At 32.9% G+C, this 15,813-nt stretch overlaps 5 non-coding genes across 5 annotated transcripts; all 5 read left to right on the forward strand.

Moving 5' to 3' along the window:
- Positions 1-1,548: 1,548 nt before the first annotated feature.
- Positions 1,549-1,622, forward strand: TRNAI-AAU (transfer RNA isoleucine (anticodon AAU)). Its single transcript has one exon. It is a non-coding gene; the product is annotated as a tRNA-Ile (tRNA).
- Positions 1,623-2,408: 786 nt separating this feature from the next.
- TRNAI-AAU (transfer RNA isoleucine (anticodon AAU)) lies at positions 2,409-2,482 on the forward strand. The gene has a single exon. It is a non-coding gene; the product is annotated as a tRNA-Ile (tRNA).
- Positions 2,483-8,477: 5,995 nt separating this feature from the next.
- On the forward strand, positions 8,478-8,551 carry TRNAI-AAU (transfer RNA isoleucine (anticodon AAU)). Its single transcript has one exon. It is a non-coding gene; the product is annotated as a tRNA-Ile (tRNA).
- A 2,303-nt stretch (positions 8,552-10,854) lies between these two features.
- TRNAI-AAU (transfer RNA isoleucine (anticodon AAU)) lies at positions 10,855-10,928 on the forward strand. The gene has a single exon. It is a non-coding gene; the product is annotated as a tRNA-Ile (tRNA).
- A 786-nt stretch (positions 10,929-11,714) lies between these two features.
- TRNAI-AAU (transfer RNA isoleucine (anticodon AAU)) lies at positions 11,715-11,788 on the forward strand. Its single transcript has one exon. It is a non-coding gene; the product is annotated as a tRNA-Ile (tRNA).
- The last annotated feature ends 4,025 nt before the right edge of the window (positions 11,789-15,813 follow it).

The following is a 15,813-nucleotide window of genomic DNA, read 5'->3' on the forward strand; positions in this document are numbered from 1 at the left end:
CCAGTGCTGGTCCTCCAGAAGATGTGAAATTTGGCCTGTTAGCTCAGTTGGTAAGAGCGTAGGGCTAATAACGCCAATGTCACATGTTCGATCACTGTACAGGCCAAGTTTAATTCTTTGAAAAAAGATGAATTTTTCTTGTGTCTCATTTTGGACTGTTTATCTCCTTGGATCAAACGCTGCTTGAAGGATTGGATGAATACATTTGATATAATTATAGCATTAATTACTATTCTTAAAGTGCCTGGAATACCTATTAATGGTTCTAAGTTCTAACGCCAAGTAACTAAATCTCTTATTTATTGCAATTTATTGAGATCATTTTTGTTTAGTCTTGTTGATAATATATAAAGATACTATGAATGTAAACAGCTGAATATAAGCTTTCCAACTATCCCGGATGAACAATCAGTAGGACTATATCATCTGCTTCATCTTCAATAGTATACTATATATTTAGTGAGACTATTAGTTTAGTCTGTTAGAGCATGAAGTTAAAAACGCCAAGGACATACTTTCAATCAGTCTCCAAGCCAATACTTGATGCACCTTTAATGTTGAAAATAGATGTATTTTCTACTGTATCATGTTTATCTCTATATTTCCTTTGAGGAGAAGCTGATAAAATGATTAGATGAATCAATTCAATATAGGTGATGAATATTTATTTATTGCTTAACCACATGGAAAAAGTTAATGGTTCTAAGTTCTAACACTAAGTATGAAAATCTCTTTTGTATTGTAAGTTTTTCTAAGTCATATTAGTTTCTTCATGTTGATAATATATAACAATAACTTCATGGTAAACTGCTGAAATTAAGCTTTCCAAATCTCCTAGGTTAACTATCACTTGCCCTTCTTCATATGCTGGACCTCCAGGTAGTTGTGCAAAATGGCCTGTTAGCTCTGATGGTTAGAGCGAGGTGCTAATAACGCCAAGGTCACATGTTCGATCCCTGTACAGCCCAAGTTTAATTGTTTGAACAAAGATGAATTTTTCTTGTGTTTCATTTTGGACTGTTTATCTCCTTGAATCACACGCTGCTTGAAGGATTGGATGGAATCAGTAGCATTTCATCATCTGCTAATTCTTCAAAAGTATTCTATATATTTAGTGAGCCTATTAGTTTAGTCTGTTAGAGCATGAAGTTAAAAACGCAAAGGACATAATTTCAATCAGTCTCCAAGCCAATACTTGATTCTCCTTTAATGTTGAAAATAGATGTATTTTCTTCTGTATCATGTTTACCTCTATATTTCCTTTGCGCAGAAGCTGATAGAATGATTAGATGAATCAATTGAATATAGGTGATGAATTTTTATTTATTGCTAAACCACGTGGAAAAAACGTTACTGGTTCAAAATTCTAACACTAAGTATGGAAATCTCTTTTGTATTGCAATTTTTTTGAAGTCATATTAGTTTCTTCATGTTGATAATATGAAAGTTAATTCATATTAAACAGTTGAAATTAAGCTTTCCAAATCTCCGAGTTGAACTATCATTAGCACTGCTTCCTGTGCCGGTCCTCCAGAAGATGTGCAAAATGGCCTGTTAGCTCAGTTGGTTAGAGCGTGGTGCTAATAACGCCAAGGTCACAGGTTCGATCCCTGTACAGGCCAAGTTTAATTCTTTGAAAAAAGATGAATTTTTCTTGTGTCTCATTTTGGACTGTTTATCTCCTTGGATCAAACGCCGCTTGAAGGATTGGATGAATACATTTGATATAATTATAGAATTAATTACTATTCTTGAAGCGCCTGGAATATCTATTAATGGTTCTAAGTTCTAACGCCAAGTAACTAAATGTCTTATTTATTGCAATTTATTGAGATCTTTTTTGTTTAGTCTTGTTGATAATATATAAAGATACTATGAATGTAAACAGCTGAATATAAGCTTTCCAACTAGCCCGGATTAACAATCAGTAGGACTTCATCATCTGCTTCATCTTTAATAGTATGCTATATATTTAGTGAGACTATTAGTTTAGTCTGTTAGAGCATGAAGTTAAAAACGCCAAGGACATAATTTCAATCAGTCTCCAAGCCAATACTTGATGCTCCTTTAATGTTGAAAATAGATGTATTTTCTTCTGTATCATGTTTACCTCAATATTTCCTTTGCGCAGAAGCTGATAGAATGATTAGATGAATCAATTGAATATAGGTGATGAATATTTATTTACTGCTAAACCACGTGGAAAAACGTTACTGGTTCAAAATTCTTACACTAAGTATGGAAATCTCTTTTGTATTGCAATTTTTTTGAAGTCATATTAGTTTCTTCATGTTGATAATATGAAAGTTAATTCATATTAAACAGCTGAAATTAAGCTTTCCAAATCTCCTGGTTGAACTATCATTAGCACTGCTTCCTGTGCCGGTCCTCCAGAAGATGTGCAAAATGGCCTGTTAGCTCAGTTGGTTAGAGCGTGGTGCTAATAACGCCAAGGTCACAGGTTCGATCCCTGTACAGGCCAAGTTTAATTCTTTGAAAAAAGATGAATTTTTCTTGTGTCTCATTTTGGACTGTTTATCTCCTTGGATCAAACGCTGCTTGAAGGATTGGATGAATACATTTGATATAATTATAGAATTAATTACTATTCTTAAAGCGCCTGGAATATCTATTAATGGTTCTAAGTTCTAACGCCAAGTAACTAAATCTCTTATTTATTGCAATTTATTGAGATCATTTTTGTTTAGTCTTGTTGATAATATATAAAGATACTATGAATGTAAACAGCTGAATATAAGCTTTCCAACTATCCCGGATTAACAATCAGTAGGACTTCATCATCTGCTTCATCTTCAATAGTATACTATATATTTAGTGAGACTATTAGTTTAGTCTGTTAGAGCATGAAGTTAAAAACGCCAAGGACATACTTTCAATCAGTCTCCAAGCCAATACTTGATGCACCTTTAACGTTGAAAATAGATGTATTTTCTACTGTATCATGTTTATCTCTATATTTCCTTTGAGGAGAAGCTGATAAAATGATTAGATGAATCAATTCAATATAGGTGATGAATATTTATGTATTGCTTAACCACATGGAAAAAACGTTAATGGTTCTAAGTTCTAACACTAAGTATGAAAATCTCTTTTGTATTGTAATTTTTTTTAAAACATATTAGTTTCTTCATGTTGATAATATATAACAATAACTTCATGGTAAACTGCTGAAATTAAGCTTTCCAAATTTCCTGGGTTAACTATCATTTGCCCTTCTTCATTTGCTGGACCTCCAGGTAGTTGTGCAAAATGGCCTGTTAGCTCAGATGGTTAGAGCGTGGTGCTAATAACGCCAAGGTCACAGGTTCGATCCCTTTACAGGCCAAGTTTAATTGTTTGAACAAAGATGAATTTTTCTTGTGTCTCATTTTGGACTGTTTATCTCCTTGAATCACACGCTGCTTGAAGGATTGGATGGAATCAGTAGCATTTCATCATCTGCTAATTCTTTAAAAGTATTCTATATATTTAGTGAGCCTATTAGTTTAGTCTGTTAGAGCATGAAGTTAAAAACGCAAAGGACATAATTTCAATCAGTCTCCAAGCCAATACTTGATGCTCCTTTAATGTTGAAAATAGATGTATTTTCTTCTGTATCATGTTTACCTCTATATTACCTTTGCGCAGAAGCTGATAGAATGATTAGATGAATCAATTGAATATAGGTGATAAATATTTATTTATTGCTAAACCACGTGGAAAAAACTTTACTGGTTCAAAATTCTAACACTAAGTATGGAAATCTCTTTTGTATTGCAATTTTTTTGAAGTCATATTAGTTTCTTCATGTTGATAATATGAAAGTTAATTCATATTAAACAGCTGAAATTAAGCTTTCCAAATCTCCCGGTTGAACTATCATTAGCACTGCTTCCTGTGCTGGTCCTCCAGAAGATGTGAAATTTGGCCAGTTAGCTCAGTTGGTTAGAGCGTGGTGCTAATAACGCCAAGGTCACAGGTTCGATCACTGTACATGCCAAGTTTAATTCTTTGAAAAAAGATGAATTTTTCTTGTGTCTCATTTTGGACTCTTTATCTCCTTGGATCAAACGCTGCTTGAAGGATTGGATGAATACATTTGATATAATTATAGAATTAATCACTATTCTTAAAGCGCCTGGAATATCTATTAATGGTTCTAAGTTCTAACGCCAAGTAACTAAATCTCTTATTTATTGCAATTTATTGAGATCTTTTTTGTTTAGTCTTGTTGATAATATATAAAGATACTATGAATGTAAACAGCTGAATATAAGCTTTCCAACTATCCCGGATTAACAATCAGTAGGACTTCATCATCTGCTTCATCTTCAATAGTATGCTATATATTTAGTGACTCTATTAGTTTAGTCTGTTAGAGCATGAAGTTAAAAACGCCAAGGACATACTTTCAATCAGTCTCCAAGCCAATACTTGATGCTCCTTTAATGTTAAAAATAGATGTATTTTCTACTGTATCATGTTTATCTCTATATTTCCTTTGAGGAGAAGCTGATAAAATGATTAGATGAATCAATTCAATATAGGTGATGAATATTTATTTATTGCTTAACCACATGGAAAAAACGTTAATGGTTCTAAGTTCTACCACTAAGTATGAAAATCTCTTTTGTATTGTAACTTTTTTTAAGTCATATTAGTTTCTTCATGTTGATAATATATAACAATAACTTCATGGTAAACTGCTGACATTAAGCTTTCCAAATCTCCTAGGTTAACTATCATTTGCCCTTCTTCATATGCTGGACCTCCAGGTAGTTGTGCAAAATGGCCTGTTAGCTCAGATGGTTAGAGCGTGGTGCTAATAACGCCAAGGTCACAGGTTCGATCCCTGTACAGGCGAAGTTTAATTGTTTGAACAAAGATGAATTTTTCTTGTGTCTCATTTTGGACTGTTTATCTCCTTGAATCACACGCTGCTTGAAGGATTGGATGGAATCAGTAGCATTTCATCATCTGCTAATTCTTCAAAAGTATTCTATATATTTAGTGAGCCTATTAGTTTAGTCTGTTAGAGCATGAAGTTAAAAACGCAAAGGACATAATTTCAATCAGTCTCCAAGCCAATACTTGATTCTCCTTTAATGTTGAAAATAGATGTGTTTTCTTCTTTATCATGTTTACCTCTATATTTCCTTTGCGCAGAAGCTGATAGAATGATTAGATGAATCAATTGAATATAGGTGATGAATTTTTATTCATTGCTAAACCACGTGGGAAAAACTTTACTGGTTCAAAATTCTAACACTAAGTATGGAAATCTCTTTTGTATTGCAATTTTTTTGAAGTCATATTAGTTTCTTCATGTTGATAATATGAAAGTTAATTCATATTAAACAGCTGAAATAAAACTTTCCAAATCTCCTGGTTGAACTATCATTAGCACTGCTTCCTGTGCTGGTCCTCCACAAGATATGAAATTTGGCCTGTTAGCTCAGTTGGTTAGAGCGTGGTGCTAATAACGCCAAGGTCACAGGTTAGATCAGTGTACAGGCCAAGTTTAATTCTTTGAAAAAAGATGAATTTTTCTTGTGTCTCATTTTGGACTGTTTATCTCCTTGGATCAAACGCTGCTTGAAGGATTGGATGAATACATTTGATATAATTATAGAATTAATTACTATTCTTAAAGCGCCTGGAATATCTATTAATGGTTCTAAGTTCTAACGCCAAGTAACTAAATCTCTTATTTATTGCAATTTATTGAGATCATTTTTGTTTAGTCTTGTTGATAATATATAAAGATACTATGAATGTAAACAGCTGAATATAAGCTTTCCAACTATCCCGGATTAACAATCAGTAGGACTTCATCATCTGCTTCATCTTCAATAGTATACTATATATTTAGTGAGACTATTAGTTTAGTCTGTTAGAGCATGAAGTTAAAAACGCCAAGGACATACTTTCAATCAGTCTCCAAGCCAATACTTGATGCACCTTAAATGTTGAAAATAGATGTATTTTCTACTGTATCATGTTTATCTCTATATTTCCTTTGAGGAGAAGCTGATAAAATGATTAGATGAATCAATTCAATATAGGTGATGAATATTTATTTATTGCTTAACTACATGGAAAAAACGTTAATGGTTCTAAGTTCTACCACTAAGTATGAAAATCTCTTTTGTATTGTAACTTTTTTTAAGTCATATTAGTTTCTTCATGTTGATAATATATAACAATAACTTCATGGTAAACTGCTGAAATTAAGCTTTCCATATCTCCTAGGTTAACTATCATTTGCCCTTCTTCATATGCTGGACCTCCAGGTAGTTGTGCAAAATGGCCTGTTAGCTCAGATGGTTAGAGCGTGGTGCTAATAACGCCAAGGTCACAGGTTTGATCCCTGTACAGGCCAAGTTTAATTGTTTGAACAAAGATGAATTTTTCTTGTGTCTCATTTTGGACTGTTTATCTCCTTGAATTACACGCTGCTTGAAAGATTGGATGGAATCAGTAGCATTTCATCATCTGCTAATTCTTCAAAAGTATTCTATATATTTAGTGAGCCTATTAGTTTAGTCTGTTAGAGCATCAAGTTAAAAACGCAAAGGACATAATTTCAATCAGTCTCCAAGCCAATACTTGATTCTCCTTTAATGTTGAAAATAGATGTATTTTCTTCTGTATCATGTTTACCTCTATATTTCCTTTGCGCAGAAGCTGATAGAATGATTAGATGAATCAATTGAATATATGTGATGAATTTTTATTTATTGCTAAACCACGTGGAAAAAACGTTACTGGTTCAAAATTCTAACACTAAGTAAGGAAATCTCTTTTGTATTGCAATTTCTTTGAAGTCATATTAGTTTCTTCATGTTGATAATATGAAAGTTAATTCATATTAAACAGCTGAAATTAAGCTTTCCAAATCTCCTGGTTGAACTATCATTAGCACTGCTTCCAGTGCTGGTCCTCCAGAAGATGTGAAATTTGGCCTGTTAGCTCAGTTGGTTAGAGCGTGGTGCTAATAACACCAAGGTCACATGTTCGATCACTGTACAGGCCAAGTTTAATTCTTTGAAAAAAGATGAATTTTTCTTGTGTCTCATTTTGGACTGTTTATCTCCTTGGATCAAACGCTGCTTGAAGGATTGGATGAATACATTTGATATAATTATAGAATTAATTACTATTCTTAAAGCGCCTGGAATATCTAATAATGGTTCTAAGTTCTAACGCCAAGTAACTAAATCTCTTATTTATTGCAATTTATTGAGATCTTTTTTGTTTAGTCTTGTTGATAATATATAAAGATACTATGAATGTAAACAGCTGAATATAAGCTTTCCAACTATCCCGGATTAACAATCAGTAGGACTTCATCATCTGCTTCATCTTTAATAGTATACTATATATTTAGTAAGACTATTAGTTTAGTCTGTTAGAGCATGAAGTTAAAAACGCCAAGGACATAATTTCAATCAGTCTCCAAGCCAATACTTGATGCTCCTTTAATGTTGAAAATAGATGTATTTTTTTCTGTATCATGTTTACCTCCATATTTCCTTTGCGCAGAAGCTGATAGAATGATTAGATGAATCAATTGAATATAGGTGATGAATATTTATTTATTGCTTAACCACATGGAAAAAGTTAATGGTTCTAAGTTCTAACACTAAGTATGAAAATCTCTTTTGTATTGTAATTTTTTTAAGTCATATTAGTTTCTTCATGTTGATAATATATAACAATAACTTCATGGTAAACTGCTGAAATTAAGCTTTCCAAATCTCCTAGGTTAACTATCACTTGCCCTTCTTCATATGCTGGACCTCCAGGTAGTTGTACAAAATGGCCTGTTAGCTCAGATGGTTAGAGCGTGGTGCTAATAACGCCAAGGTCAAAGGTTCGATCCCTATACAGGCCAAGTTTAATTGTTTGAACAAAGATGAATTTTTCTTGTGTTTCATTTTGGACTGTTTATCTCCTTGAATCACACGCTGCTTGAAGGATTGGATGGAATCAGTAGCATTTCATCATCTGCTAATTCTTCAAAAGTATTCTATATATTTAGTGAGCCTATTAGTTTAGTCTGTTAGAGCATGAAGTTAAAAACGCAAAGGACATAATTTCAATCAGTCTCCAAGCCAATACTTGATTCTCCTTTAATGTTGAAAATAGATGTATTTTCTTCTGTATCATGTTTACCTCTATATTTCCTTTGCGCAGAAGCTGATAGAATGATTAGATGAATCAATTGAATATAGGTGATGAATTTTTATTTATTGCTAAACCACGTGGAAAAAACGTTACTGGTTCAAAATTCTAACACTAAGTATGGAAATCTCTTTTGTATTGCAATTTTTTTGAAGTCATATTAGTTTCTTCATGTTGATAATATGAAAGTTAATTCATATTAAACAGCTGAAATTAAGCTTTCCAAATCTCCTGGTTGAACTATCATTAGCACTGCTCCCTGTGCTGGTACTCCAGAAAATATGAAATTTGGCCTGTTAGCTCAGTTGGTTAGAGCGTGGTGCTAATAACGCCAAGGTCACAGGTTCGATCCCTGTACAGGCCAAGTTTAATTCTTTGAAAAAAGATGAATTTTTCTTGTGTCTCATTTTGGACTGTTTATCTCCTTGGATCAAACGCTGCTTGAAGGATTGGATGAATACATTTGATATAATTATAGAATTAATTACTATTCTTAAAGCGCCTGGAATATCTATTAATGGTTCTAAGTTCTAACGCCAAGTAACTAAATGTCTTATTTATTGCAATTTATTGAGATCTTTTTTGTTTAGTCTTGTTGATAATATATAAAGATACTATGAATGTAAACAGCTGAATATAAGCTTTCCAACTATCCCGGATTAACAATCAGTAGGACTTCATCATCTGCTTCATCTTTAATAGTATACTATATATTTAGTGAGCCTATTAGTTTAGTCTGTTAGAGCATGAAGTTAAAGACGCAAAGGACATAATTTCAATCAGTCTCCAAGCCAATACTTGATTCTCCTTTAATGTTGAAAATAGATGTATTTTCTTCTGTATCATGTTTACCTCTATATTTCCTTTGCGCAGAAGCTGATAGAATGATTAGATGAATCAATTGAATATAGGTGATGAATTTTTATTTATTGCTAAACCACGTGGAAAAAACGTTACTGGTTCAAAATTCTAACACTAAGTATGGAAATCTCTTTTGTATTGCAATTTTTTTGAAGTCATATTAGTTTCTTCATGTTGATATTATGAAAGTTAATTCATATTAAACAGCTGAAATTAAGCTTTCCAAATCTCCTGGTTGAACTATCATCAGCACTGCTTCCAGTGCTGGTCCTCCAGAAGATGTGAAATTTGGCCTGTTAGCTCAGTTGGTAAGAGCGTAGGGCTAATAACGCCAATGTCACATGTTCGATCACTGTACAGGCCAAGTTTAATTCTTTGAAAAAAGATGAATTTTTCTTGTGTCTCATTTTGGACTGTTTATCTCCTTGGATCAAACGCTGCTTGAAGGATTGGATGAATACATTTGATATAATTATAGCATTAATTACTATTCTTAAAGTGCCTGGAATACCTATTAATGGTTCTAAGTTCTAACGCCAAGTAACTAAATGTCTTATTTATTGCAATTTATTGAGATCATTTTTGTTTAGTCTTGTTGATAATATATAAAGATACTATGAATGTAAACAGCTGAATATAAGCTTTCCAACTATCCCGGATGAACAATCAGTAGGACTATATCATCTGCTTCATCTTCAATAGTATACTATATATTTAGTGAGACTATTAGTTTAGTCTGTTAGAGCATGAAGTTAAAAACGCCAAGGACATACTTTCAATCAGTCTCCAAGCCAATACTTGATGCACCTTTAATGTTGAAAATAGATGTATTTTCTACTGTATCATGTTTATCTCTATATTTCCTTTGAGGAGAAGCTGATAAAATGATTAGATGAATCAATTCAATATAGGTGATGAATATTTATTTATTGCTTAACCACATGGAAAAAGTTAATGGTTCTAAGTTCTAACACTAAGTATGAAAATCTCTTTTGTATTGTAAGTTTTTCTAAGTCATATTAGTTTCTTCATGTTGATAATATATAACAATAACTTCATGGTAAACTGCTGAAATTAAGCTTTCCAAATCTCCTAGGTTAACTATCACTTGCCCTTCTTCATATGCTGGACCTCCAGGTAGTTGTGCAAAATGGCCTGTTAGCTCTGATGGTTAGAGCGAGGTGCTAATAACGCCAAGGTCACATGTTCGATCCCTGTACAGCCCAAGTTTAATTGTTTGAACAAAGATGAATTTTTCTTGTGTTTCATTTTGGACTGTTTATCTCCTTGAATCACACGCTGCTTGAAGGATTGGATGGAATCAGTAGCATTTCATCATCTGCTAATTCTTCAAAAGTATTCTATATATTTAGTGAGCCTATTAGTTTAGTCTGTTAGAGCATGAAGTTAAAAACGCAAAGGACATAATTTCAATCAGTCTCCAAGCCAATACTTGATTCTCCTTTAATGTTGAAAATAGATGTATTTTCTTCTGTATCATGTTTACCTCTATATTTCCTTTGCGCAGAAGCTGATAGAATGATTAGATGAATCAATTGAATATAGGTGATGAATTTTTATTTATTGCTAAACCACGTGGAAAAAACGTTACTGGTTCAAAATTCTAACACTAAGTATGGAAATCTCTTTTGTATTGCAATTTTTTTGAAGTCATATTAGTTTCTTCATGTTGATAATATGAAAGTTAATTCATATTAAACAGTTGAAATTAAGCTTTCCAAATCTCCGAGTTGAACTATCATTAGCACTGCTTCCTGTGCCGGTCCTCCAGAAGATGTGCAAAATGGCCTGTTAGCTCAGTTGGTTAGAGCGTGGTGCTAATAACGCCATGGTCACAGGTTCGATCCCTGTACAGGCCAAGTTTAATTCTTTGAAAAAAGATGAATTTTTCTTGTGTCTCATTTTGGACTGTTTATCTCCTTGGATCAAACGCCGCTTGAAGGATTGGATGAATACATTTGATATAATTATAGAATTAATTACTATTCTTGAAGCGCCTGGAATATCTATTAATGGTTCTAAGTTCTAACGCCAAGTAACTAAATGTCTTATTTATTGCAATTTATTGAGATCTTTTTTGTTTAGTCTTGTTGATAATATATAAAGATACTATGAATGTAAACAGCTGAATATAAGCTTTCCAACTAGCCCGGATTAACAATCAGTAGGACTTCATCATCTGCTTCATCTTTAATAGTATGCTATATATTTAGTGAGACTATTACTTTAGTCTGTTAGAGCATGAAGTTAAAAACGCCAAGGACATAATTTCAATCAGTCTCCAAGCCAATACTTGATGCTCCTTTAATGTTGAAAATAGATGTATTTTCTTCTGTATCATGTTTACCTCAATATTTCCTTTGCGCAGAAGCTGATAGAATGATTAGATGAATCAATTGAATATAGGTGATGAATATTTATTTACTGCTAAACCACGTGGAAAAACGTTACTGGTTCAAAATTCTTACACTAAGTATGGAAATCTCTTTTGTATTGCAATTTTTTTGAAGTCATATTAGTTTCTTCATGTTGATAATATGAAAGTTAATTCATATTAAACAGCTGAAATTAAGCTTTCCAAATCTCCTGGTTGAACTATCATTAGCACTGCTTCCTGTGCCGGTCCTCCAGAAGATGTGCAAAATGGCCTGTTAGCTCAGTTGGTTAGAGCGTGGTGCTAATAACGCCAAGGTCACAGGTTCGATCCCTGTACAGGCCAAGTTTAATTCTTTGAAAAAAGATGAATTTTTCTTGTGTCTCATTTTGGACTGTTTATCTCCTTGGATCAAACGCTGCTTGAAGGATTGGATGAATACATTTGATATAATTATAGAATTAATTACTATTCTTAAAGCGCCTGGAATATCTATTAATGGTTCTAAGTTCTAACGCCAAGTAACTAAATCTCTTATTTATTGCAATTTATTGAGATCATTTTTGTTTAGTCTTGTTGATAATATATAAAGATACTATGAATGTAAACAGCTGAATATAAGCTTTCCAACTATCCCGGATTAACAATCAGTAGGACTTCATCATCTGCTTCATCTTCAATAGTATACTATATATTTAGTGAGACTATTAGTTTAGTCTGTTAGAGCATGAAGTTAAAAACGCCAAGGACATACTTTCAATCAGTCTCCAAGCCAATACTTGATGCACCTTTAACGTTGAAAATAGATGTATTTTCTACTGTATCATGTTTATCTCTATATTTCCTTTGAGGAGAAGCTGATAAAATGATTAGATGAATCAATTCAATATAGGTGATGAATATTTATGTATTGCTTAACCACATGGAAAAAACGTTAATGGTTCTAAGTTCTAACACTAAGTATGAAAATCTCTTTTGTATTGTAATTTTTTTTAAAACATATTAGTTTCTTCATGTTGATAATATATAACAATAACTTCATGGTAAACTGCTGAAATTAAGCTTTCCAAATTTCCTGGGTTAACTATCATTTGCCCTTCTTCATTTGCTGGACCTCCAGGTAGTTGTGCAAAATGGCCTGTTAGCTCAGATGGTTAGAGCGTGGTGCTAATAACGCCAAGGTCACAGGTTCGATCCCTTTACAGGCCAAGTTTAATTGTTTGAACAAAGATGAATTTTTCTTGTGTCTCATTTTGGACTGTTTATCTCCTTGAATCACACGCTGCTTGAAGGATTGGATGGAATCAGTAGCATTTCATCATCTGCTAATTCTTTAAAAGTATTCTATATATTTAGTGAGCCTATTAGTTTAGTCTGTTAGAGCATGAAGTTAAAAACGCAAAGGACATAATTTCAATCAGTCTCCAAGCCAATACTTGATGCTCCTTTAATGTTGAAAATAGATGTATTTTCTTCTGTATCATGTTTACCTCTATATTACCTTTGCGCAGAAGCTGATAGAATGATTAGATGAATCAATTGAATATAGGTGATAAATATTTATTTATTGCTAAACCACGTGGAAAAAACTTTACTGGTTCAAAATTCTAACACTAAGTATGGAAATCTCTTTTGTATTGCAATTTTTTTGAAGTCATATTAGTTTCTTCATGTTGATAATATGAAAGTTAATTCATATTAAACAGCTGAAATTAAGCTTTCCAAATCTCCCGGTTGAACTATCATTAGCACTGCTTCCTGTGCTGGTCCTCCAGAAGATGTGAAATTTGGCCAGTTAGCTCAGTTGGTTAGAGCGTGGTGCTAATAACGCCAAGGTCACAGGTTCGATCACTGTACATGCCAAGTTTAATTCTTTGAAAAAAGATGAATTTTTCTTGTGTCTCATTTTGGACTGTTTATCTCCTTGGATCAAACGCTGCTTGAAGGATTGGATGAATACATTTGATATAATTATAGAATTAATCACTATTCTTAAAGCGCCTGGAATATCTATTAATGGTTCTAAGTTCTAACGCCAAGTAACTAAATCTCTTATTTATTGCAATTTATTGAGATCTTTTTTGTTTAGTCTTGTTGATAATATATAAAGATACTATGAATGTAAACAGCTGAATATAAGCTTTCCAACTATCCCGGATTAACAATCAGTAGGACTTCATCATCTGCTTCATCTTCAATAGTATGCTATATATTTAGTGACTCTATTAGTTTAGTCTGTTAGAGCATGAAGTTAAAAACGCCAAGGACATACTTTCAATCAGTCTCCAAGCCAATACTTGATGCTCCTTTAATGTTAAAAATAGATGTATTTTCTACTGTATCATGTTTATCTCTATATTTCCTTTGAGGAGAAGCTGATAAAATGATTAGATGAATCAATTCAATATAGGTGATGAATATTTATTTATTGCTTAACCACATGGAAAAAACGTTAATGGTTCTAAGTTCTACCACTAAGTATGAAAATCTCTTTTGTATTGTAACTTTTTTTAAGTCATATTAGTTTCTTCATGTTGATAATATATAACAATAACTTCATGGTAAACTGCTGACATTAAGCTTTCCAAATCTCCTAGGTTAACTATCATTTGCCCTTCTTCATATGCTGGACCTCCAGGTAGTTGTGCAAAATGGCCTGTTAGCTCAGATGGTTAGAGCGTGGTGCTAATAACGCCAAGGTCACAGGTTCGATCCCTGTACAGGCGAAGTTTAATTGTTTGAACAAAGATGAATTTTTCTTGTGTCTCATTTTGGACTGTTTATCTCCTTGAATCACACGCTGCTTGAAGGATTGGATGGAATCAGTAGCATTTCATCATCTGCTAATTCTTCAAAAGTATTCTATATATTTAGTGAGCCTATTAGTTTAGTCTGTTAGAGCATGAAGTTAAAAACGCAAAGGACATAATTTCAATCAGTCTCCAAGCCAATACTTGATTCTCCTTTAATGTTGAAAATAGATGTGTTTTCTTCTTTATCATGTTTACCTCTATATTTCCTTTGCGCAGAAGCTGATAGAATGATTAGATGAATCAATTGAATATAGGTGATGAATTTTTATTCATTGCTAAACCACGTGGGAAAAACTTTACTGGTTCAAAATTCTAACACTAAGTATGGAAATCTCTTTTGTATTGCAATTTTTTTGAAGTCATATTAGTTTCTTCATGTTGATAATATGAAAGTTAATTCATATTAAACAGCTGAAATAAAACTTTCCAAATCTCCTGGTTGAACTATCATTAGCACTGCTTCCTGTGCTGGTCCTCCACAAGATATGAAATTTGGCCTGTTAGCTCAGTTGGTTAGAGCGTGGTGCTAATAACGCCAAGGTCACAGGTTAGATCAGTGTACAGGCCAAGTTTAATTCTTTGAAAAAAGATGAATTTTTCTTGTGTCTCATTTTGGACTGTTTATCTCCTTGGATCAAACGCTGCTTGAAGGATTGGATGAATACATTTGATATAATTATAGAATTAATTACTATTCTTAAAGCGCCTGGAATATCTATTAATGGTTCTAAGTTCTAACGCCAAGTAACTAAATCTCTTATTTATTGCAATTTATTGAGATCATTTTTGTTTAGTCTTGTTGATAATATATAAAGATACTATGAATGTAAACAGCTGAATATAAGCTTTCCAACTATCCCGGATTAACAATCAGTAGGACTTCATCATCTGCTTCATCTTCAATAGTATACTATATATTTAGTGAGACTATTAGTTTAGTCTGTTAGAGCATGAAGTTAAAAACGCCAAGGACATACTTTCAATCAGTCTCCAAGCCAATACTTGATGCACCTTTAATGTTGAAAATAGATGTATTTTCTACTGTATCATGTTTATCTCTATATTTCCTTTGAGGAGAAGCTGATAAAATGATTAGATGAATCAATTCAATATAGGTGATGAATATTTATGTATTGCTTAACCACATGGAAAAAACGTTAATGGTTCTAAGTTCTAACACTAAGTATGAAAATCTCTTTTGTATTGTAATTTTTTTTAAAACATATTAGTTTCTTCATGTTGATAATATATAACAATAACTTCATGGTAAACTGCTGAAATTAAGCTTTCCAAATTTCCTGGGTTAACTATCATTTGCCCTTCTTCATTTGCTGGACCTCCAGGTAGTTGTGCAAAATGGCCTGTTAGCTCAGATGGTTAGAGCGTGGTGCTAATAACGCCAAGGTCACAGGTTCGATCCCTTTACAGGCCAAGTTTAATTGTTTGAACAAAGATGAATTTTTCTTGTGTCTCATTTTGGACTGTTTATCTCCTTGAATCACACGCTGCTTGAAGGATTGGATGGAATCAGTAGCATTTCATCATCTGCTAATTCTT

Source organism: Lissotriton helveticus, chromosome 4_1 (genome assembly GCF_964261635.1).
Source record: "Lissotriton helveticus chromosome 4_1, aLisHel1.1, whole genome shotgun sequence".
Taxonomy (NCBI): Eukaryota; Metazoa; Chordata; class Amphibia; order Caudata; family Salamandridae; genus Lissotriton; species Lissotriton helveticus.